Below are 23,697 nucleotides of genomic sequence, written 5' to 3'. Positions count from 1 at the left end.
CACGTGGAATCAATTTGAAAACAATACAGTAATGGATCCGTCATGATACAACATAACAGTGGATGACTTCTAGTTATTCATTCATGGGATGTGAGTAGAACAACATTTCTTTCCCATCCCAACTACTCTTGAACTGGGTCCTTGTGCACGATTCCCTAAAGGTTCATTTGCAGGTTGAGTCGGTGGTGAGGAAGGCAAATGCAAAGTCAGCATTCATTTCAATAGGACTACAACATAAAAGCAAGGATTTAATGTTGAGGATATGATAACATTGGAGAGGGTTCAAAGGAGATTCACAAAAAATTATTCTGGGATTTAAAGGCTTATATGAAGAGTGTTTGATGCCTTAGTGATTGTGCTCACTGGAATTCAGAAGAATGAGGGGTGACCTCATTGAAACCACTCGAATGTTGAAAGGCCTCAATAGAGTGGATGTGGAGAGGGTGTTTCCTATGGTGGGAGTGTCTAAGACCAGAGGACACAGCCTCAGAATATAGGGTGTCCTTTCAGAATGGAGATGAGGTCAAATTTCTTTTGGCAGAGAATGGTGAATCTGTGGAATTTGTTGCACCAGGCAGCCGCAGACAACGTCTTTAGTTATATTCAAGGCAGAGGTCGATAGATCCTTGATTGGTCAGGGCATGAAAAGATACGGGGAGAAGTCAAGGAATTGGGGCAAAGAGAGAAAATGGATCAGCCATGATGAAATTGCAGAGCAAACTTTATAGACCAAATGGCCAAGTTCTGCTCCAATCTCTTATGGTCTTAATGGGCGAGTTCTGAGGGTTAAGAGCTATTTCAGAAAACTGGGGTTGATTAGGATTAGTGAGTAATGCTGTGTGTATGGGAGATTATGTCTCATGAATTTCCTCTGTTTAGTCCTTGATCCACCTTCCATAAGACCTTAAGGTTTCTCTCTTTCTGTTCCCATTTGATCATTCCTCATCTATTAGGTCATGGTAGTTCAGTGAGAATGGCTCCAGGGGCAATGTTTTGCTCTCTGTGTGGGTTGTGGGAAGTCTGGGAGACTCCATTCTCCCAGGTGAACACACCTGCACCAGGTGCACCGAGTTGCAGCAACTGAGAGAATGTTTTAAGGAACCGGAGCTGCAGCTCGATGACCTTCAACTCATACAGGAGAATGAAGAGGTGATAGACAGGAGCTACATAGAGGTAGTTACCCCAAAGTTGCAGGAGACAGGTCACCGGGTGACTGTCAAGAGAAGGAAGGGAAATGCACAGCCTGTGCAGAGAACACCTGTGGCTGTTCTTCTCGATAAAAAGTATTTAACTTTATATACCATTGAGGGGGGAGCTACAGCAACTGGTTCTCTGGCACTGAGGCTGGTGATATGTTTCAGAAGAGGAGAGAGGTGAAGAAGAATGCAGTGATGATAAGAGATTCCTTCGTCAGAGGAACAGGGATGAGGTTCTGTTAGACACCCAGATGGTAAGTTGCATCCCGGCTGCCAGGATCAGGGTTGTCACAGATCGTGCCCATGGAATTCTCAATGGTGAGGGTGAGCAGCCAGAAATCTTTGTTATGAAGACACACCCAACTGCACCAGCTTCCGGGTTTTAGATACTTGAACTTTCCGGGAATACAGATAGCTGGCACAGCCCCTTTAAAGATTCAGGATGGTTCCACTGATTGGTAACCATGTTTTGGGCACCAAGGATTGAAAATCAAGGAACACTGAACCAAAGTTCAGTGCTCAGTGATAAACCTACTAGTGATATCGTCTAGCATTTGTTTTGTGCTCAGATCAAGTTCGATACCATGTTTAGAACATTGCCTCGTTTACCCCAGCAAATGGGTCCAAACCATCCTCATCAAGGATTCTCGTCACAGTACGATTGAGCCAACATGGACCCAGGAGGATATCAGAATTTTTTGTCTGCTATGGCCAGCCGCAGTGAAAGGTTTTCCAGATGAGGCCTGGAGATTCATGACCTTCAGGTACCCGTTCATCAACTTTCACAACATGCAAGCCAAGGTCACTCAGGGGAGTCAGCATATCTTCAAACCTTGGAGAGCTGCGACGGTGACCCAGATTCTTGCCACGGCTTCCTCACCCAAGGCTCATTAGTGTCTGAACTACAGCAGTCCCGGTTCCCTTCAGAGCATGGAAAAGTGGCCTTTGTTACCTCTCTCCTACCTGGAAGAGCCCTGGCATGGCTACTGCACACTGGGAACATAGATCAGATTCGTAGGAGTTCATGGTCCCCATGAAGAAGGTATTCCATCAACTCACCAACGCCAGCCGATCCTCAGATCACCGAATGAAGGTTCAATAGGGGAGATGGTCTGCAGCTGACTACACGATCGAACTTTGGACCTTGCCCCAGGAAAGTGGTTGGAATGGGGAGGTCTTAGCCCTGCTATACTACCTCGGACTTCGAGATAAACTGAAGAATGCCCTTGCTTTGGCTGAGACAGCAGTAAACTTTGAGGTTCTGACTAACCAATCCATCTGTCTTGATACTCAACTGGCAGAGCAAAAGTGGGACCAATTCAGGAGATCAAGGAGAGCCAATCTAAGCCCAGTCCCTATGTATCACAGTTCCTCTCCACAACCTTGAACCATAACCAGCCTGTCGCTCAAGATCCAGTCAAACCCACAAAGGTCGGTTGCACTGGACTCTCCACTGTTTTGAGGCAGGAGTCAAGGTTGCTGCTTTGACTGTAGGGATTATGTCACCGGTGAGCTGACAGACTCAGGCTGTAGCCCAGTATCGAGAGGACCGTGATGGTAGCAGCCACTTCTCCCAATCCCACTGCTTCTGGGTTTGTGCTGGACGCAGAGTTCCCCTGGGGTAAGAACTTAAGGCAGGTGAGGCTTTTGTGAGCTCTGGGGCTACCCATGCTCACAATTGTCTAGGATGTTCACCCACTGGGTTCCAGGCAGCTCCAGCAACAGACTGTGGATTTGCAAATGAGGATAGCAGATCTTGTGAAAGACATTAGTTTCCACATTATTGACTCTCCATTTATACCCCTGATCCTCGGGTACCCTTGGCTGTCCCAGCATAACCCATCCAGGACTGAGGGTGTGGGGAATCATTGCTTGGTCCAGTCATGGTAAGAGTGGACAGCTTTCAGTGCGAGGTAACCTGAGATCATCTGCAGAACTAGTCCAGCCGTTAGGACGGACAAGCCGGTTCCAGCCAATGGGACTGTGTGAGTCGTGACACTATCTAGTCAGGATCCCACAGGAGCTAGAGAGAGGGAATCTCTGGTTCAGGAGAGGACCAGGGAGATGCCTGAACAATCTGGGGAACTTGCAGCCAAGCTTAATGAATCTAGCCACCAGGTATCAAAGAAAGGAAAACACCTCTTCACACTGAACCTTCAAGCCTATTTTTAGAAGATGAAGAACCCTCTGTAATACCTTGATGCATTACCTGAGGATTCCTACAGGGATTTGAACTCTGAATTAGCCCATTTGCATGAATGAGCTTTATGAGCCTAGGGAGCAGACTCTGAGGTCAGTTGAATCTCTCCTGCTGCCTAAAAAGCCACAGGGGTCATCCTTGAAAGAAGCTCAGAAGGAGACAGCAACACCCAAACTGGTTAAAATCTCTTCCATCTACAAGGGCTTGAAGGAAGTCTTCAGCAAGGAAAAGGCATTGACTCTACCACCATACAACTGTCTGTAGAGCTGCAGCCTGGTACCTTTCCCCCACATGTTTGACTGTATATGCATTAAGGCCCAGAGAGTAGCGTAATGGAAGAGAATATTAAGGATGCTTTTGCCACGGGCTTCACTCAAACCTCCACCTATCCTGCTGTACAGGCTTCTTCTTTGTACAACAGATGGATGAGAGCCTATGGCCGTGCATTGATTATAGGGCATTAAACTGCATGAAAGACAAAAATCGCAACCCCCTACCACTCATGAATACGGCCAAGATGCTCCAAGAGTGAGGGTACTCACAAATCAGGAACAGCAGAGTGCAGACAATCTGGTCCATACAAGGGAATGTGATGAGTGGAAGACTGTATTCAATACACCGACGGGGCACTACGAGTACTTGGTTATGCCCTTCAGCCTTGTGAATGCTCCAGCAATTTTCCAGGCCTTTATAAACTACATGCGCCAAGATACTCTACATAAGTATTCCTTCATCTACATGGATGATATCCCAATCTTCTCAAAGTCCATGGTAGAAAATGTCATTCCCATCAGAGACATTTTAAAGAGTCTTTTCGAGAATGGATTTAGATCAAGTTGGAGAAGTCCAAGTTTCACATTACAACTGTTTCATTTTTGGCATTCATCATCTCCAATGGCAATCTCAAGGTGGACCTACCAAGACCTGAGTAGTCAGAGATTGACCACCAACATCCAGCATTAAAGGAGTCCAGCGATTCCTAGGATTTGCAAACTGCTACCAGAAGTTTACCAGGAACTTTGCTCTGTGGCAACTCTGCTGACGTCGCCAACTAAGAATTCCACCGGCCCTTTTGCCTGGACTGCTGAAGCAGAGTCTGCTTTTGTTGGCCCTAACAGAGCTTCACAACAGCTCTCATCTTGATTTCTCCTACCTCCGAACTCCCCTTCTACATGGAAGTGACGCCTCAGTCATTGGAGTGGATACGGTCTTGTCTCAACGATCACATTCAGACAGTGAACTTCACCCGTGTGCATTCTTCTCCAGGTAACTATCCCTGGCAGAGAGGAACTATGGCAAAGGGAATCAGGAACTCCCTGCAGTTAAGTTAGTTTTGGAGGAATGGAGTCACTGTCTCAAGGGGGATAGTGACCCTTTTATCGTTTGGATTGACCACAAGAACATGGCTTATATTCAGGAGGCCAACAGGCTGAATTCCAGGCAGGCTAGGTGGTCTTTGTTCTTTAACCACTTTGAATTCATCCTGACATTTCGACTGAGGTAAAAGAACCAGAAGCCAGATGCCCTGACCCACAGGTTTGATGAACTGGAACAAGAGGAGCAGCCAGCCAACATTTTGCCCCGAATCAGGATGGTTGCAGCAATTTGTTGAGCAATCACCGCTCTTGTTCACAAGGCCCAAGCACAAGGGAGGGATTTCTAAGGGCATCCCTCTGGGTCAGCTGTTTGTCTCAAATTCTGTCCAGTCTCAGGTTTTCCAATAGGGACATTCATTGAGAATGACCACACTGCCAGGGATTGGCAAGACCCTCAAGTTTAGCAAGAGGAGGTATTGGTGGCCTGGAATGACGGAAGAGGTTTGGCAGTACGTACAGGTATATGGACTGTACAACCAGAACAAGGAGCCCTGAACCTGATCCTCCATCCTCTACCTGTCCTGGAAGACCTTGACCATACATCTACATGGACTTTGTCATGGGTCTCCCGCCATCTAAGGGGAAGTCGGTCATCATGGTAACCGTCGATTTGTTTACGAAAGCCTGCAAGCTCACTGTATCGGAGAAGCTAGCATCTGCAGTGGAGACGGCTGAAATTGTCCTGGACCAGGTCTTCCAGATCCAGATTCCCGGTGGACACTGTCTTGGATTGTGGTTCACAATTTCCATCATATTTCTGGAAGTCATCCTGTAAACAGATAGGGGCAAGAGCAAAACTTTCCTGGGTTTCATCCACAATCCAATGGTCAAATGGAGAGGACCAACAAAGATTTAGAACATACCCTAATATGTCTGATCTCAGAAAGACCTGATGAGAGGTGTGAGCATTGATGTGGGCAGAGTTCGCCCAAAACACTTTACAGCATTCGGTGCATGGAATGTCACCGTTCAAGTGCCAGTTTGGTTACCATCTGCTTCTCTTTCCAGAACAGGATGGGGTTGAGATCCCTGCAGCTGAATATTCCATCTAACACTGCAAGGAGAGATAGATTAGTGGAAGAGAAATTGTGCTGGTCTCTACCCAGAGGTGGAGACCAAGGTGAACTGAAGGAGAAGACAGACCCACTTTACAGCCTGGGCAACAGGTCTGACTGTCCACTCATGATTTGCATCTCCAGGTGGAATCTAGAAAGTTGGTGCCCAAGTTCATTGGACCCTTCAAAGTTCTGAGGAAAGTAAACCCGGTGGCTTATACCTTGTATCTCCCCAAGACCCTAAAGATCAATCCCACCTTCCATATCTCCATGTCTGCATCAACTCCTTATACCCAGCATCATCAGCCCTGTCACCACCCACATTTATTGAAGGGGAACTGTTCTTCACAGTGAGAAGACTTTTGGATTCGTGTACTGTTGGGGTCTTTGGAAATACCTCGTGGACTGGGAAGGATTCGGACCTGAGGATAGGCGCTGGGTGCCTGATAGAGACATCTTAGATCCGGCCCTCATCCATGACTATCATCACCGCCTCTCCAAGCAGCCATGGCCATCAGCAGACAGCCATTGCGGAGGGGTGTCCCATTACAAGACAGAGTACAGATAGCTGTCACAGCCCCTTAAAGGGTTCAGGATGGTCCTGCAAATCATTAATTAAGTTTTGGGCACCATGAATTGAGTATTTAAAGTTGGGTGCTCAATCATCAACCTACTCATGATACCATCTAGTGTTGGTTTTGTGCTCAGATCTGTTTTGATACTGTGTCTCGAAACTTGCTTTGGATATCCCAGCAATTAGGTCCAAACCATACTCATTATATTGGCACCAGTGACATAGGTTATCGAGGTGAGGAGGTCCTGAAGGAAAGATTTTAGGTTTCAAGGGAGAAACCTAAGGAACAGGACCTCCAGGGAAGTAAACTCCAGATTGCTGCCTGTGCCACATGCCAGTAAGGGTAAGAATAAGATGACTTGGCAGGTGAATACCTGGCCGAGGAACTGGTGCAGGGGGCAGAGGTTCAGATATATGGATCATTGGGATCTCTTCTGGAGAAGGTTTGACATGTACAAAAGGGACAGGTAACACCTGAACCAGAAGGGGTCCAATAACCTTGCAGATAGATTGACTGTTCTCGATTGGGTGTTGTACAATGAACTAGAATTGATTAGAGAGCTTAACCCTTTGAGATAAGTGATCACAATATGATCAAATTCATCCTGAAATTGAGATTGGAAAGCTTTTAAAAGCCAAGAGAGGCAACTAAAAAAGTTAGTAAGAAGGTTAAGATGGAGTATGAAAGTAAGCTTGCCAATAATATTAAAGAAGACATCAAAAGTGTCTTCTGAAACATGAAGTGTAAAAGAGAGGAGAGTGTTGATATCGGACCACTAGACAATGATGCTGGAAAGGTAGAAATGGGGACAAGGAAATGGCAGACAAACTGAATAAGTATATTTCATCAGTCTTCACTGTGAAAGACACGAGCAGTACGCTAGAAGTTCCAGGTGTCGGGGTCATGAAGTGTGTGAAGCTACCATTACTACAGAGAAGACTCTTGAGACACTGAAAGGTCTGAAGGTAGATAAGTCACCTGGACCAGATGGTGCACACCACAACATTCAGAAAGAGATGGCTGAAGAGATTGTGCAGGCATTACTAATGATTTTTATAGAATCAATAGATTCCTGAATGGTTCTGGAAGATTGGAAAATTGCAAATGTCATTCCATTCTTCAAGAAGGGAAAGAGGTAGAAGAAAGGAAATTATAGGCCAGTTACTCTGACCTCAGTGGTTGGGAAGATGCTGGAGTTAATTGCTAAGGGTGTGGTTTTGGGGTACTTGGAGGCACATGATAAAATGGACAGAAGTCAGCATGGTTTCCTCAAGGGAAAATCTTTACTGACAAATCCATTGGAATTCTTTGAAGGAATAATAAGCAGGATAGACAAAGGAGAATCAGTTGATGTTGTGTACTTGGATTTTCAGAAGGCCTATGACAAGGTGCCACACATGAGACTGCCTAAGATTCTATGAGCCATGGTATTACAGGAAAAATCCTAGTATGTATAAAACTACCACTGATCGGCAGCAGGCAAAGAGGAAATAAAGTGAGCTGGTGACTAGTGGTGTTCTATATGGGTCTATGATGGGTTCAATTCTTTTCACATTATTTGTCAATGATTTGGATGTTGGAATTGATGGTGTTTTTGTAAAGTTTGCAGAAGATACAAAAATAGGTGGAGGGGCAGGTAGTTTTGAGGAAATAGAGATGCTACAGATATATTTAGACAGATTGAGAATAGGCAAAGAAGTGGTAGATGGTACACAATGTTGGAAAGTGTATGGTCATACCATTTGGTAGAAGAAATGACAGGGTTGACTATTTCCGAAATGGAGAAAAAATACAAAACACTGAGGTGGAAAACTATTTGGAAGACCTTGTGTTGGTTAAATTGCAGGTTGAGCCTGTGGTGAGGAAGACACATATGATATTAGCATTCATTTCCAGAGGACTGCAATATTAAAGCAAGGATGTAATGTTGAGACTTTATAAAGCACTGTTGAGGCCTCACTTCATCTCAGCCCGAAATGTCGACTGTATTCTTTTCCATAGATGCTGCCTGGCCTGCTGAGTTCCTCCAGCATTTTGTGTGTGTTGCTTGATTTTCTGTTTTTAATCTTAAAAATATTCCCCTTGACAACTTTCTCAGTTTTGCTGAAACATCAACTTCAATCATTTGAACCAAATGGACCTTTCCAAAAGATTTTCATGCCCTTCAACACCCGCCATGACGAAAGAAATTGTGACCAATGGTAGGGCAATCCATATGACGGCCCTGTGCACAAATCAATGGAGATATAAAGGGAGGGTGGGAACATGCAGACGTCCAACCAATCGAGACAAGCCATCTGCATGGTTGTCTACCCAAATAAAAGACAGGTGGGAGGACCAGTAGGCCTTTTAACCAATGGCAGCAGGGATAAAACAGGTAGATGGAAGGTCTGTTTCACTGTGTCTGCCTGACTTTTACTCTGTTGTTTTCCTTCTTTGACTTCCTTCAGCAAACAGCCTGCGATGACAACACACACAAAGTGTTGGAGGATCTCAGGAGCCACAATGGAAAAGAGTACAGTCGATGTTTTGGGCTGAGATTCTTCAGCAGGACAGAAATGGCCTGTGTATGTTTACATCTCTACACTCTTGCAAACATCCTCTCCACATCAACTCCATCTGGGCCTTTCCATTGTTGATAGGTTTTTAAGGTTTGATGGCAGACAGCAAACAGCTTTAAGATGAATTAGCACCACCTTCTGAACTGGAGTGTGGGTCAACATATCTTGACCTCATATTTATATTTGTATTAAATATTATGAAAAAGACCTGAATTCTTAAGGAACTGTTCTATATATTTAAAGCAATAATCCTGTGATCCTTGTTGTAAATATCCATAATAATTGTTAGTTACTCAACATTCAACAATATCGTGATTTAAGATTACTTCTCTATTTTCCTGTCTCTTTTTGAACACTTTATCATCCATCTCTGGTGCTTCACATGGAGACAGCCCAGAAAAAGACACTGCATCATTTGTTGCCTTATTACTAATTCCTGTCCTTTCTGCCTTCCCTTCAATAGTCCATGCAAAACTTCTGAATTTCTTTCCTCCCTTTTCCCAGCATGGATCTGAAAGCTGCTCACTTGGATGATTTTCTTCAGGCTCTGGTAGGTTTACCCAATATGTTAATACAAGATCACAAGACAAAGGAGCAGAGGTAGGCCATTCAGCCCATCAAGTCTGCTCCGACACTCCACCATGAGCTAAACTATTCTCCCATCTAGTTCCAATTTCAAGCTTTTTCCCCATATCCCTTGATACCCTGACCTATCAATCTCCTCCTTAAACACCCTCAATGATCGGGTCTCCACAGCTGTATGTGGCAGCAAATTCCATAAATCCATGGCCCTCTAGCTAAAAAAAATTCTCCTCATCTCCGTTTTAAATGGGTACCCTCTAATTCTAAGACTGTGGCCTCTTGTCCTGGACTCACCACCCCAAGGGAAACAGCCTTTGCACATCTACTCTGTCCAACCCTTTCAGCATTCAAAATGTTTCAATGAGATCCCTTCTCATTCTTCTATACTCTAATGAATACAGTTCAAAATCCAACAAATGCTCCTCATATGTTAGCCCCTGCATTCCAGGAATCATCCTCGTAAATCTTCTCTGAATTCTCTCCAACATCAGTACATCCCTTCTAAGATAGGGGGTCCAAAACTGCACACAGTATTCCAAATGAGGTCTCACCAGTGCTCCATAGAGCCTCATCAACACCTCCTTACTCTTACACACTATTCCTCTTGAAATAACTGCCAACATAGCATTCGCTTTCCTTACTGCTAATCCAACCTGCTGGTGCAAGTCCCTTTGCACTTCCGATTTTTGAATTTTCTCCTCATCTAAATAAAAATCTGCCCGATTATTTCTTCTTCCAAAATGTACAACCGTACATTTCTCAACATTGTATCTCATCTGCCATTTCTTTGCCCACTCTCCTAAACTGACCAAGTCTCTGCAACCTTTCCATTTCTTCAACACTCCCTGCTCCTCCACCTATCTTGGTGTCAACTGCAAACTTAGCCACAAGACCATTCAATCCATAATCCAAATCATCGATATACGGTGCAAAAAGAAGCGGAACACCACTAGTAACCGGCAGCCAACCAAAATAGGATACCTTTATTCCCACCCCTTGATTTCTGCCTATCTGCCGATGCTCCACCCATTCCAATATCTTTCCTGTAATTCCATGGGCTTTCAGTTCCAGAGGAGTCTCTCCCAACTCCACCTGCATTGCCACCACTGGTGATGTCCTTATTGCCCCACTGATTACCCTTAATGCTTGCCTTTGAATTATATCCAGTTTACTGAGCACACAGTGTAATGCTGATCCATATAGCATCCATAGTCCAGCAGGCTAATCCTATACAGATCTTATTAATCTTATTTATATATTGCTTTGAAGGATTTCCTATCAGCTTACTCCAATATTCCTGTTTTGCCTTTCAAATTGTTTTTCTCACTATTGCTTGCATATTTTTACACTCAATTAATTTTGGAAAATCGTGTGTCCTCTATTCCATTCTGAATGCTCTATTACGATGTCTAATTGCTTCCCCACAGTCTTTTCTCCACCATGGCACCATTTTCCTTTCAGCTCTATTCCATTTCCTTGGTATACTTATTGTTGCTGCTGTCATTATCCCTTCCACAATCTTGTCACATAAAAGATCCACATCCTGATTGATCTCAATATTCTGTCATTCCGGATCACTTATTTCTTTAAACTTTCCCCAATCAGCCTTTTCAAACAGCTGGCATTCTGGAACAATTTCCTGATCTATCAGAATCAGACTTAATATCACCGGCATATATCATGAACTCCATTGTCTCTGCAGCAGCAGAACAATGCAATACATAATAATAGAGAAAAAAATCTGTGAATAGTGTGTATACACATAATTATTAAATAATTACCAATAAATAAGTTGTGCAAAGTAGAAGTAAAACAGTCATGAGGTAGAGTTCATGGGTTCAATTTCCATTCAGAAATCGGATGGCAGAGGGGAAAAAGTCGTTCCTGAATAGTTGAGTGCGTGCCTTCTGGCTTCTGTACCTCATCCTGATGGTAGCAATGACAGCAAGACCTGACCTGGGTAAAGGGGGTCCTTAATGATGCATGCCACCTTTTTGAAGCATTGCTCTTTCAAGATACCCTGATACTATGGAGGCCCCTCACTCCCCATACCAGATGGTGATGCAGCCAGTTAGAATGTTCCCACAGTACATGTCAAAATTTGTGATTGTTTTAGTTGACGTACCAAATCTCCTCAAACTCCCAATGAAATATAGCAGCTGTCAAGCCTTCTTTGTAGCTGCATCTATATGTTGAGTCCTCCGGGCCTTGATAAGCAAAAGTGGCAGAATGTGAATGGGAATTTGGGGCAATAATTGTGGACTTACACAAGGAAATCAAACGAGAGTTGTATTCAGAGAACAGCAAGTTAAGGGTAATAGGATGATTTGGCAGATAAATGTGTGGCTGAGAAACTGATGTAGGGGGCAGGGGTTCAGATTTCTGGATCACTGGGATCCCTTCTGGGGAAGTTACAACGTGTACAAAAGGGACAGGTTGCACGCGAATCCAAGGCAGATAAATATCTTTGTGGGCAGGTTTGCTGGAGCTGTTCAGAAGGGTTTGAACTCATCTGACAGGGGATGGGAAAGGGAGTGGTGGGGCTATGGATCTAGTCGTTCATTTACAAACAGAGGCAATATGTAGTGAGTCTGCTAGCAAACAAGGGCTGATGATAGGGCAAAATTGCAGTCAATGGGATGTTGAAATGTAAAAGGGGGACAAAATCGAAAAGGGTGATGAACTCAGGACTGAAGCTGTAATAATTGAATGCAGACAGTATAGGGAATCAGCTAGATGAACTTGTAGCACAGCTACAGATTGGAATGTATGATAGTACGGGCAATACTAAATCACCGCTGAAAGAAGATTATAGCTGGGACCTTGATGTCCAAGGATACACAATGTATTGAAAGGACAGGCACGTAGGCAGAGGACATGGTGTGGCTGTGTTAGTAAAAAATTAAATCAAATAACTATAAAGAGGTGACAAAGGATCAGGAGGTGTAGAATTGTTGTTGGTAGAGCTAAGAAACAGCAAAGGTAAAAATCCTTGATGACAGTTATTTTCAGACCTCTGAACAGTAGCAAAAATGTAGTCTGCAAATTACAACGGGAGATAGAAAATGCACGTCAAAAGTGCAATTGAGATTGTTAAGCCCACCAAATTTCTTGGTGTTCACCTGGCAGAGAATTTCACCTGGTCCCTCAATACCTGCTCCATTGCCAAGAAAGCCCAGCAGCATCTCGACTTCCTGTGAAGGCTGAGAAAAGTCCACCTACTACGCCCCATTCTCACCACATTCTACAGAGGATGTATCGAGAGCATCCTGAGCAGCTGCATCACTGCCTTGTTCAGGAATTGCACTGTCTCGGATTGCAAGACTCTGTGGAGGATAGTGAGGTCTGCTGAGAAGATCATCGGGGTCTCCTGCCATGTACATGCAATCCTTTAAAAATATCAGCAGCAACAGAACACCCCTGGAGTCTGGTTTTGCTGTTAACAAACCACTATTTTATCAGGGTCTACGTAATATAATAATTTAATCCAGGTAAATCAAGAGTTAACAGTGTTATGCATATATAGGTGTAAAACAAAGATAAAGTTCCCAAACTTATTCAAGCTCAGGTGGCAAGAATTACAGTCTTATGATGGTATGTAAGAAAAGTTCAGTTCAGATGCACGGGATTGAAGTGACAGAGAGATATTTGTAATCTGAATAAACAAGTGTTGTCGATCCTCCTCACTGTCCTCCAAATCTTCCAAGTCCCCCAAACGTGACCAACTTAACAGCGCCGTCTTCAAGTGATAATCTCCAAACCCAGGCAAGGGTTAGACACAACGGTACATTCCACAGGGTCGCCCTCACATGCACTAATAGTCATGGATCGATTCCTCTTAACTGATCCTCAGCCCCACTCTTTGTGGGTACTTAAAGTTCAGTGGCAATTTCCACCACCAGCCTTCGTGTGTCTGCGTGCCCTGAGAAACAAGCGTTAACGCTCATTTAAATGTCTCTCTCTCTCTCCACTCCACCCCCCCCCCACCCCCCCCCCCCCCCCCCGGCGCTTGCGCTGCAGCCAGTCATCTGCTGTCGCTCGGCTCTCTCTCTCTCTGACAGACATGGTTCTGTTTTTAAATAGAATTTTCAAATATGTTACAGAAAGAAACAAAAATTATCAACCTTCCCCCCCCCTCCCCTTAACCCCTCCCCCTTAACATATCCCTATTGAAAAAAAGAAGAAAAAAGAAAGAAAGAAGGAAAGAATGCCTGGATATCGGAAGATCCCCATATGCTCCATGGAGGTCATAATAGCTTTAATATGTATATTTATTTCTTTCCCCAGATAACTAATAAGTTTATCTTTGGAGCACCTGTATATTTAATCCTATTTTTTGTGTTACGTCCGTAGCCCCCCCCCCCTTTGTGAGAATCACAAGATCACTGTTGGGTTGGGTCAAGGGGCACAGGAAATGGGAAAAGAGACGTGCAGGCTGGCTCGTTTCCCCGGCGATGTAAAGCTACGGGACATGGCCATTGTCTCCGGATGACCAAGTTGTGTATTGAGTACTGTACTATTCATTGAAGCCGGTCAGGGGGTGACCAGAGTGGGCTGGTTGAGGGATTGTATCATCCCAACCTGAGGAAGTATAAAAGAGGGTCTGGGGAACAACCCCTTCAGACGCACCAGAAGAAACATTAAGTGATCACGTAGCAGCAGGAAGTCAGCTGAAGGAAGCCACGTGCGTTCGATTCTGTGGCTGGAATTGGTGGCTGGAACCACGGGAAAACAGCTTTTAGCTAACAACGGGGAAGCCCGCTCCCCTGACTCAACGGATCGGCATCTTAAAAGACCTGGGGCAAGTTTAAACCACATCACTTTTAAACCCAACAACGCTGCAGCTTGAACAAACTGATAGTGACTGTTATCTTTCCATCGGACAATACATTATCCCCAAGAGAACGATAGAGCTATTTCTTATTGGTTATTATTATACCCACGCTTAGATTTAGTATTGACGACATATATTATCTGTATGTTTGCATTAATCTTATTTTTGTGCCCTTTATCAATAAATACGTTTAAAAATAGTACCATCAGACTTCAATGGACCTCTCTATCTTTGCTGGTAAGTGATCCAGTTACGGGAATTCGTAACATTTGTAAATAAGGGTGCCAAATTTTCTGAAATATTTCATATTTATCTCTTAAATTATAAGTAATTTTTTTCTAGTGGAATGCAGCTAAAAATTTCATTCTTTCAACGATCTATACTTAAGTATGAATCCAATTTCCAAGTAACTGCAACAGCCTTTTTGGCTACTGCCAATGCAATTTTTATGAATTCTTTCTGATATTTATTCAATTTGGATTTCGATTTTATCACTTCAATATCGCCTAGTAATAATAATGTTGGATTATGTGGAAGTTGTATTCCAATAATTTGTTCCAGTAAAACTCTTAAATTTGTCCAAAAAGGTTGAATTTTAAAACAAGACCAAGTAGAGAGAGTGTAAAAAAAGTACCAATTTCTTGATTACATCGAAAACATTGTTCAGATAAATTTGAGTTTAATCTATTTATTTTTTGGGGTGTAATATATATTTGATGTAAAAAGTTATATTGTACTAATCTTAGTTGAACATTTATTGTATTTGTCATACTGTCAAGACATAATCTTGACCAACTTGTTTCATCAATTTTAATATTCAAATCAGTTTCCCATTTTTGTCTTGACTTATGAATTCCTTGTTTAATTGCTTGTTTTTGCATCAAATTATACATACCAGAAATAATTTTTTTAATGTTTCCTATCTGAATTAAAGTTTCTATTTCATTAAGTTTCGGCAAGAACATTGTTTAAAGAACATTTATCTTTAAGTAAGCCCTTAATTGGAAATAACAGAAAAGAGTGTTATTTGATATTTTATATTGATTCTTTAATTGGTCAAATGACATTAATATACCTCCTTCAAAACAGTCTCCTATATATCTAATCCCTTTGTGAAACCAGTTATATAAATTGATTATCCATTGTAAAAGGGATAAGTTTATTTTGAATTAAAGGTCTCTTTGCTAATAAAGATTTCTTTATCTCATCATCAGCATTTATCTTATTCCATAAATCAATCAAATGTTTTAGTGTAGGAGATTCTTTCTTTCCCTGTATCCATTTAGATTCCCATTTATACATAAAATCTTCTGGTATATTTTCTCCTATTTTGTCTAATTCTATTCTAATCCATGCTGGTTTATCTTCATCAAAAAAATGCAATAAATCTAAGTTGATTTGCTTTGTAATAATTCTTAAAATTTGGTAATTGTAACCCCCCTAGGTCAAATTTCCATGTCAATTTTTCCAACGATATTCTTGACATCTTACCTTTCCAAAGGAATTTCCTCACACATTTATTTAACTCTTGAAAAAATTTCTGCGGTAATTATATTGGTAATGTTTGCAATAAATATTGTAATCTAGGGAATATATTCATTTTACAGCATTGACTCTACCTATTAATGTTATTTGTAACATCATCCATTTATCAAGATCCTCTTTAATTTTTTTCAATAATGGCAAATAATTTAATTTATATAAATTCTTTATACCATTATCAACTCTTATACCTAAATACTTTATACCATTTATCGGCCATCTAAATTGTTATTAATTGACTTTGACTATAATCTCCTTTAGTAAGGGGTAGAATTTCACTTTTATCCCAATTTATTTTGTACCGATATTTTCCCATATTCTTCCAATCTAGAAGATAATTTACGCAACAAATGCAATGGGTTAGTTAGATAAATCAGAACATCATCAGCAAATAAGTTAATCTTATATTCCTCCTGAATAACTCTGAAACCCATAATATCTGAGTCAGTTATAATTAATTCAGCTAATGGTTCTATCGCCAACACAAATAAAGCAGTTGATAATGGACAACCTTGTCTAGTTGACCTTGTTAACTGAAATGATGTTGAAATTTGGCCATTTGTCACCACTTTAGCTTTGGGGTTAGTATTTAAGGTTTTAATCCATTTTATAAAAGATACTCCTAATCCATATTTTTCCAATACCTTAAATAAAAAATCCCATTCCAATCTATCAGATGTTTTTTCTGCATCCAAAGCAACTGCCACACTCATTTCCTCCCTCTTATGTGCCAAATGAATTAAGCTAAATAACCGAGTTATATTATCTGCTGATTGTCTATTTTTAATAAATCCTGTTTGGTCCATGAATATTAATTTTGGTAAGTATTTAGATAATCTATTAGATAAAATCTTTGCTATTATTTTATAGTCCGTGTTCAACAAAGAAATAGGTCTATATGATGTTGGCTTTAAAAGATCTCTGTCTTTTTTTGGCAATACTATTAAAGTAGCTGTCGAAAAAGATTCTGGAAGTATATGCGTTCTTTCCGCTTGGTCTATTAGCTCCATAAAAGGAGGAATTAATAAATCTTTAAACTTATTGTAAAATTCAGGCGGAAAACCATCTTCTCCTGGAGATTTATTGCTCTGAAGTGATCCTAGAGCTTCTTGAACCTCTTTTAATGTAAAAGGCACATCTAATCCCTTCTGTTCTTCCGAATTCAATTTTGGGAGAGTTATTTGTGATAAAAACCTTTCTATCTCGACAATATCATTTTGTGATTCTGATTGATACAATTCAGAATAAAAAAAATTTTAAAGTTTCATTGATTTCTAAAGGTTTATAAGAAATTTTATTTACACTTGTTGTAATTGCATTTATCGTTTTGGAAGCCTGGTCTGTTTTTAACTGCCAAGCAAGAATCTTGTGTGATCTTTCACCTAGTTCATAATATCTCTGTTTAGTTCTCATAATTGCTTTTTCTGCTCGGTATGTCTGAAGTGTATTATATTGCAGCTTCTTATTAACAAGTTGCCTTTGTTTTTTTTCTGTCATATATCTTTGAGATTCTTTTTCTAATTTTGTAATCTCTTTTTCCAATTGATCTATTTCTACCATATATTCCTTCTTAATTTTAGAAGTATAACTTATTATCTGGCCTCTCAAATATGCCTTCATCGCTTCCCATAATATAAATTTATCACCAACTGAATGTGAGTTTGTATCTAAAAAAAAAACTGAATGTTTTTTCAAATCACAAAAATCTTGATGTTTTAATAATATTGAATTAAATGCAGACATGGTTCTTAAAGGCACAGTCCATAATGAATAAAACTTAAGGTTCCATCACAATCTCTTCCTGCCATTACAGACATTTATGCCACATGCTGCACCCGCAAAGCTAACAGCATTGTGAAGGACCCCATGCACCCCTCACACAAACTCTCCTCCCTCCTGGCAAAAGGTACTGAAGCATTCGAGCTCTCATGACCAGACTGTGCAACAGTTTCTTCCCCCAAACCTTCAGACTCCTCAATATCCAGACTCTGGACTAACATCTACATTATTTATTATTATATTGAAATTTGTCCTGTACTTTGCCTATTGTCTTATTAATTAATTATTTTACTGCCCTGCACTGTTTTGTGCACTTTATGTAGTCTTGTGTACAGACTACAGTGTCTGTAGTCTAGTGTAGCCCTGAGTTGTCTCACATAGTCTAGTGTAGTTTTGTGATGTTTCACGTAGCACCATGGCCCTGGAGGAATGTTGTTTCATTTTTAATGTGGACTGTACCAGCAGTTTATGATCAGATTGACAACAAAAAGCAACTTGACTTTAGTCAAAAAGAAAAAGTATGTAAAACTTCAGAAGTTTGGATCAAATGAAGCACATGAGCAGCATAAAGAAACCAGAAAGGAATTAAGGAAGAGAATTAGGAAAGCCAGGAGGGGCTATGAAAAGTTCTTGGCAAGTAGGATAAAGGTAAATCCCAAAGCATTTTATACATACATCAAGATTAAGAGGATGAGGGTGAGACCACTCTCCGATAAAGAGGGGAACATTTGCTTCGATTCAGAAAATGTGAGTGAGGTACTTAGTGAGTACTTTGGTTCATTATTTACCAAGGAAAAGCATCTGGAGAACCAGGAGATAAGTGCTGAGCATATAAATACATTTGGGCTTTTAGAGGTCAAGTTAGAGGAAGTGTCGGAGGATGTCTGGATTGTACTGCCTGGTGTGGTAGTAGAGACAAATACATTAGAGGCTTTTAAGAGATGTATGGACAGGCAAGTGGATGTTGGGAAGAAGGAGGGAAATGGACATGATGGAGATGGGAAGGATTGGTGTTTGGCAATCCAAGGCTACTGCACTGCAACTGCTCATTTCAGAATATAAACAACTAAATGCACCGGGGATGCCAGATGGGAAATGGGGGCACAGAGCCGGTTAGGTGGGCGTAGGGGCAGCAGTGGATGATACATTGGGAAAGTGGCAGGATATGGGACACTGGAGGGGGTATACAGGAGGGGAGAGGAAGGCGGGGTGAAGGCTTGGGAATGGGGAGGAGGGGAATCAGGGTTTGGATAGTGAAGGAGAAGAGGGAGGTGAAGAAGTGATTATTTTTTTGGAGCAAGAAGGTTACAGGGGGAGGGGGAGTGTGGTGGAGGGTGGGCCCGGGATCTTGCTGTGAAATATTTTGTAAATCAGGTGTTGTGGAAATCATTGCCTGTCGCTTTTCTTTCAGTTTTCCACTAGAGTTTACGTCATGATTTGAAATTGTATTAATTAAAAAGAAAATGAAATGTCTGGAGTTGATAAAACTGAGGGAAGCCATTCAGCCCAACTTAGTTCCCTCATCACTGCAGTGACTTCACCTGCCTCCAAGTACAACAAGTGGGTAATACATCCCGGGACAAACATCAGAGGGACTTCCAGCCTGTAATATATGAATGTAGCCCCACACTTACAGCTCATTTTCTCATGTTCTCCAATGTCTCAGCTAAAAGGCAGCACCTCTGTCCATCTGTACTACAGTGAACAGCCAAGTCAGCCTGAATTTTTGTTCTCACATCACTGAAAAGGGAATTAACAGCATCAGTGCGCTGGAACAGGACTCACTGTGGGGAAGAAAGCTTTTGGTCTTCTCAGTGTTTCGCTGAAGGAAGCTTTGTGCATCCTGCAGCATCCCCCATCAGAGAGTGTGGGGGTGTTGATACAAGTACAGGTGACACAGAACTGGGGATCGGCCATGTACATGTTTTAATGTGATTTCGGTGCGAGAACATTTTGAGAAAATATGCCAATGCAGCCAAATACAACAGATACCAGGGTAAAACACACCAGGAGAGAAAACATAAACAGATACTAGATTAATGCAAACCAAAAACAGAATAGAACAGCTATTTAGATTATGAACACCAGCACCTGATTTGAGCAGAGTAAGTACAAGGGACAGATTTTGGAGCAAGGCACACGTCCAGATATTGAAGAAATACAACGGAGAAAACTATGAAGGACCAGACAATGGGACAAATACCCCTCCACAGGACCTGAAATCGTTCATGAGACAGAGCTTGGGAATACACGATTGATCATCGGGAAGGTTGTGATTCCCATGTGTGAGAAACTATTTAAAATCAGTTATTTGGAAGAATCCGAGAATCAGATTCCCAACCCAATATCTCAGGGAATGCCCCACGTTCAGTCATGTGGGAAAATATATACGGAGCAGATTTTAGAGACAAAATCACAGATTGCAGGAGATTCCCTGTGCCCATAACCAGGAGTGCAGAGCAGGTCATGAAGGGCACAGCATTGAATCAGACACTGGGGAAGTTATTGCAGGAAAAGGTTATGACTTACGACCAGATCCTGTGGAGATTCCTCATGCACATCACCTGGAGTGCATGATTAAGCAGGGCTGATCAATACCATTATGGACAAAGTAATTTCCAATGCCATATCTGAGGAGATTCTATCACATGCAATTTTATACAAACAGAAACAACTTATCAGTGGAATTTTCATGGAAAAAACTCAATACAATATCATGACATAATTACATAAAATAAACAATAAAACAATCATGATATATTAACACTGAAATAATGTAATAATTGCAATTTAATTAAAAGTCAATCCCAATCCCATGGGATCAATCTGAAAACAATATAGTGATGGATCCATCATGATACAACATAAACTATGGATGGCTTTTAGTTAATCATTCATGGGATGTGAGTGGAACATTTCTTTCCCATCCCAACTGCTCTTGAACTGGGTGGATTACTGAGCCATTTCACAGTGCATTTAAAGGTTACATTACTGTGGGCCTGGGGTCATAAACAGGCCAGACCAGGTAAAGTCAGCAGATTCCCTTCCCTGAAGCACGTCAGTCATGCGTTTAGATACCAATCCATTTTTCAAAGCCACAGGTACATATTTAATAATCTCTTTAAACATCCCAGCTGCCATGATGTGACCTAAACTTGCGTTATCATCGACACGAACCCAGCTTCTCAATTAATTCTCAGTATCTTAAACCTTGTGTCAGCGTGTCGGAACTGATTGGTATTGTACCCGTCTCACTCTCACTCTGCCATTCTCCAACATAGTCACTCAATCTACCTCCTCGTGAAACCTCTTTCCCCAGCTCGTACACACTGGTTCCTCTGTCTTCGGCATTATTAAACTCTTCTGCCTTCTGTCGTTTTATTCCTTCTTTCCAGTTTGACCATACTCCCCCACTTGCGCATTTCACTCAGCGTGGCGACAGCCGCCAATAAACAATGTCCGTGGCTCAGCAACCAGACTCACTCTCACGTTTCAGCCATCTGCAAACCAGGCAACAACTGAGGACCCTACCTTGCCACTGGCCTCTGCTCCCCTCTGGGAATGTCGGCTCCCGACCCTGGCCTGCCCTCACCTCCTTTCCTTCGGTGAGTACGTGCTGCTTGTCCTCCAGTATATTTTACACTCTTCACTGCTCACAGTAACAGCTTTGTCTTCTGCTTCCTGTTTATGTCTCTGTTTCTCTCTCTCTCTCAGCTGATGGCTCCAACAGTCTGTGTGTACAAAGTGCAGGCAGCTTGTCAGAGCCAGCTTCTGACCCCAGGCATAATGGTGTAGGAAGGAGAAATGAGGCAGCAAATTGCAGGTTTGAAATGTCTGAAATCAGATTAGAGAAGGTGGAAGGAGTGAAAAAAGAGAGAAGCAGGTAAGGACAAGGAGGGAGAGATCACAGAGCAAGAGGGAGAGACCCTCAAAGGCCAGTTTGCTGGACTAATATCCAAATTTGTGCCATGTTCCTCACTTCCTGATTTGCACCCTGTGTTTTAGGCACTGGGAATCTCCCTAACTTTGTGAATGTGTGGCTCTCCAAAATCTGATCCAAGTATATTTTCATACAATAATGTATGGGGGCATTCCCACAGAGACGGACTGAGAATTGTTCCTTTGAATCTCATCCTGGGGCTTTGTCCAAATGCCTTCTATACCTGGAGGAAGGAGTCCTCTCATTGATGGGAATTGATTGCTTAAAATACCAGAAACTATAGACTGGTAAACCCAATATATAGGAAGTTAATATAACGGAGCAAGAATTGGTGGGAAGTTAGACTGGGAGGATTTTAAAAACCATCAGAAGGCAATGAAAAAAGTCTTAAAGAAGCAAAAGATGGAATATGAAAGTAAGCTAGCTAATATTAAAGAGAATACCAGAAGATTTTTCAGATACATAAAATGCAAAAGAGAGGCGAGAGTGGATCTCAGACCACTGGAAAACGATGCTGAAGAGGTAGTAATAGGGAACAAGGAAATCATGGACAAACTGAAGAAGTATTATGCATCAATCTTCACTGTGGAAGACACTAACAGCATGGTGGAACTTCAAGCATGTCAGGGGACAGAAGTGGGACACACTGCCGTTACTAGGGAGTAGGTTCTTGAGAAACTGAAAGGTCTGAGAGTAGGTAAGTCACCTGGACCAGATGGTGTACACCACAGGGTTCTGAAGGAGGTGGCTGAAAGGATTGTGGATGCATTACTAACGATCTTTTAAAAATCACTAGATTCTGGAATGGTTGCAGAAGACTGGAAAATTGTAATTGTCACGCCACTTTTCAAGATGGGGAGAGGCAGAAGAAAAGAAATAGCAGGGCAGTTATTCTGACTTCATGGGTTGGGAAGATGTTGGAGTCGATTGCTAAGGTGCTGGTTTCCGGATGATAAAATAGGCTGCAGTCAGCATATTTTTCTCAAGGAAAACCTTGCCTTAGAAATCTGTTGGAATTCTTTGAAGAAATATTAAGCAGAATAGACAAAAGAGAATTGGTGGATTTTCAGAAGGCATTTGACAAGGTGCTGCGCACGAGGCTGCTTAACAAGTTAAGAGCCCATGAAGAAAGCCCAGGAAGGACACTCACATGGATAAAGTGGCTGATTGTCATGAGGCAAAGAATGGGAACAAAGGGAGCCTTTTCTGGTTGGCTGCTGATGACTAGTGGTAGGACTGCTTCTTTTAATGAAAAATGTCAATGACTTGGATGATGTTATTGTTGGTTTTATAGCAATGTTTGCACTGATACAAGATGGGTGAAGGGGGGCAGTTAGTTTTGAGGAAGTAGAGTTGCTAGAGAAGGACTAAGACAGATTCTGAGAATGGTCAATGAAGTGGCAGATGGAATACAATGTTTGGAATTGTATGGCCATGCACATTGATAGAAGAAATAAAAGGGAAGGCTGTTTTCTGAATGGACAAAAAAATTCAAAAATGCAAAGGAACTTGGGAGTCCTTGTACGAGATTTCCTAAAGCTTAGTTTGCAGGTTGAGTCGCTGGTGAGGGAGGCAAATGTGATGTCAGCATTCATTCCAAGAGGACTACAAGATAAAAGCAAGGATGTAATGTTGAGGCTTTAGAAAGAATTGGTGAGGCCCAACTTGGAGTACTGTGAGCACTTTTGGGCTCCTTATCTGAGAAAGAATGTGCTGACATTGGGGAGAGTTCAAAGGAGATTCACAAAAATGATTCTGGGATTGAAAGGCTTGTCATATGGAGAGCATTTCATGTACTCACTGGAATTCAGAAGAATGAGGGGTGACCCTATTGAAACCAATCAAATGTTGAAAAGCCTTGATAAGAGTGGATGAGGAGAGGACAGTGGGAGAGTCTAAGACTGAAGGACAGAATAGAGGGGACTCCTTTTCGAATGGAGATGAGGATAAATGTTTTTCAGCAGAGCGTAGAGAGTCTGTGGAATTCACTGCCACAGGCAGCTGTGGAGGACAAGTCTGGACATATTCAAGGCAGAGGTTAATTTTTCTTGATTAAT

General features: G+C 41.9%; 1 long non-coding RNA gene across 1 annotated transcript in view; it reads right to left on the bottom strand.

Annotated features, from left to right (window-relative positions):
* The window catches only part of LOC132381350 (uncharacterized), a 116,502-nt gene extending 95,136 nt beyond the window's left edge, over window positions 1-21,366 (bottom strand). Inside the window, exon 1 of the long non-coding RNA XR_009508012.1 lies at window positions 21,232-21,366. This is a non-coding gene — a long non-coding RNA (uncharacterized LOC132381350). The remainder of the gene's footprint in view (window positions 1-21,231) is intronic.
* Between the last annotated feature and the right edge of the window lie 2,331 nt (window positions 21,367-23,697).

This window comes from Hypanus sabinus, chromosome 26, assembly GCF_030144855.1.
Source record: "Hypanus sabinus isolate sHypSab1 chromosome 26, sHypSab1.hap1, whole genome shotgun sequence".
NCBI classification, from domain to species: domain Eukaryota; kingdom Metazoa; phylum Chordata; class Chondrichthyes; order Myliobatiformes; family Dasyatidae; genus Hypanus; species Hypanus sabinus.
Note: the sequence above shows the minus strand (reverse complement) of the source record. Positions and strands in the feature narration are given on the sequence as shown.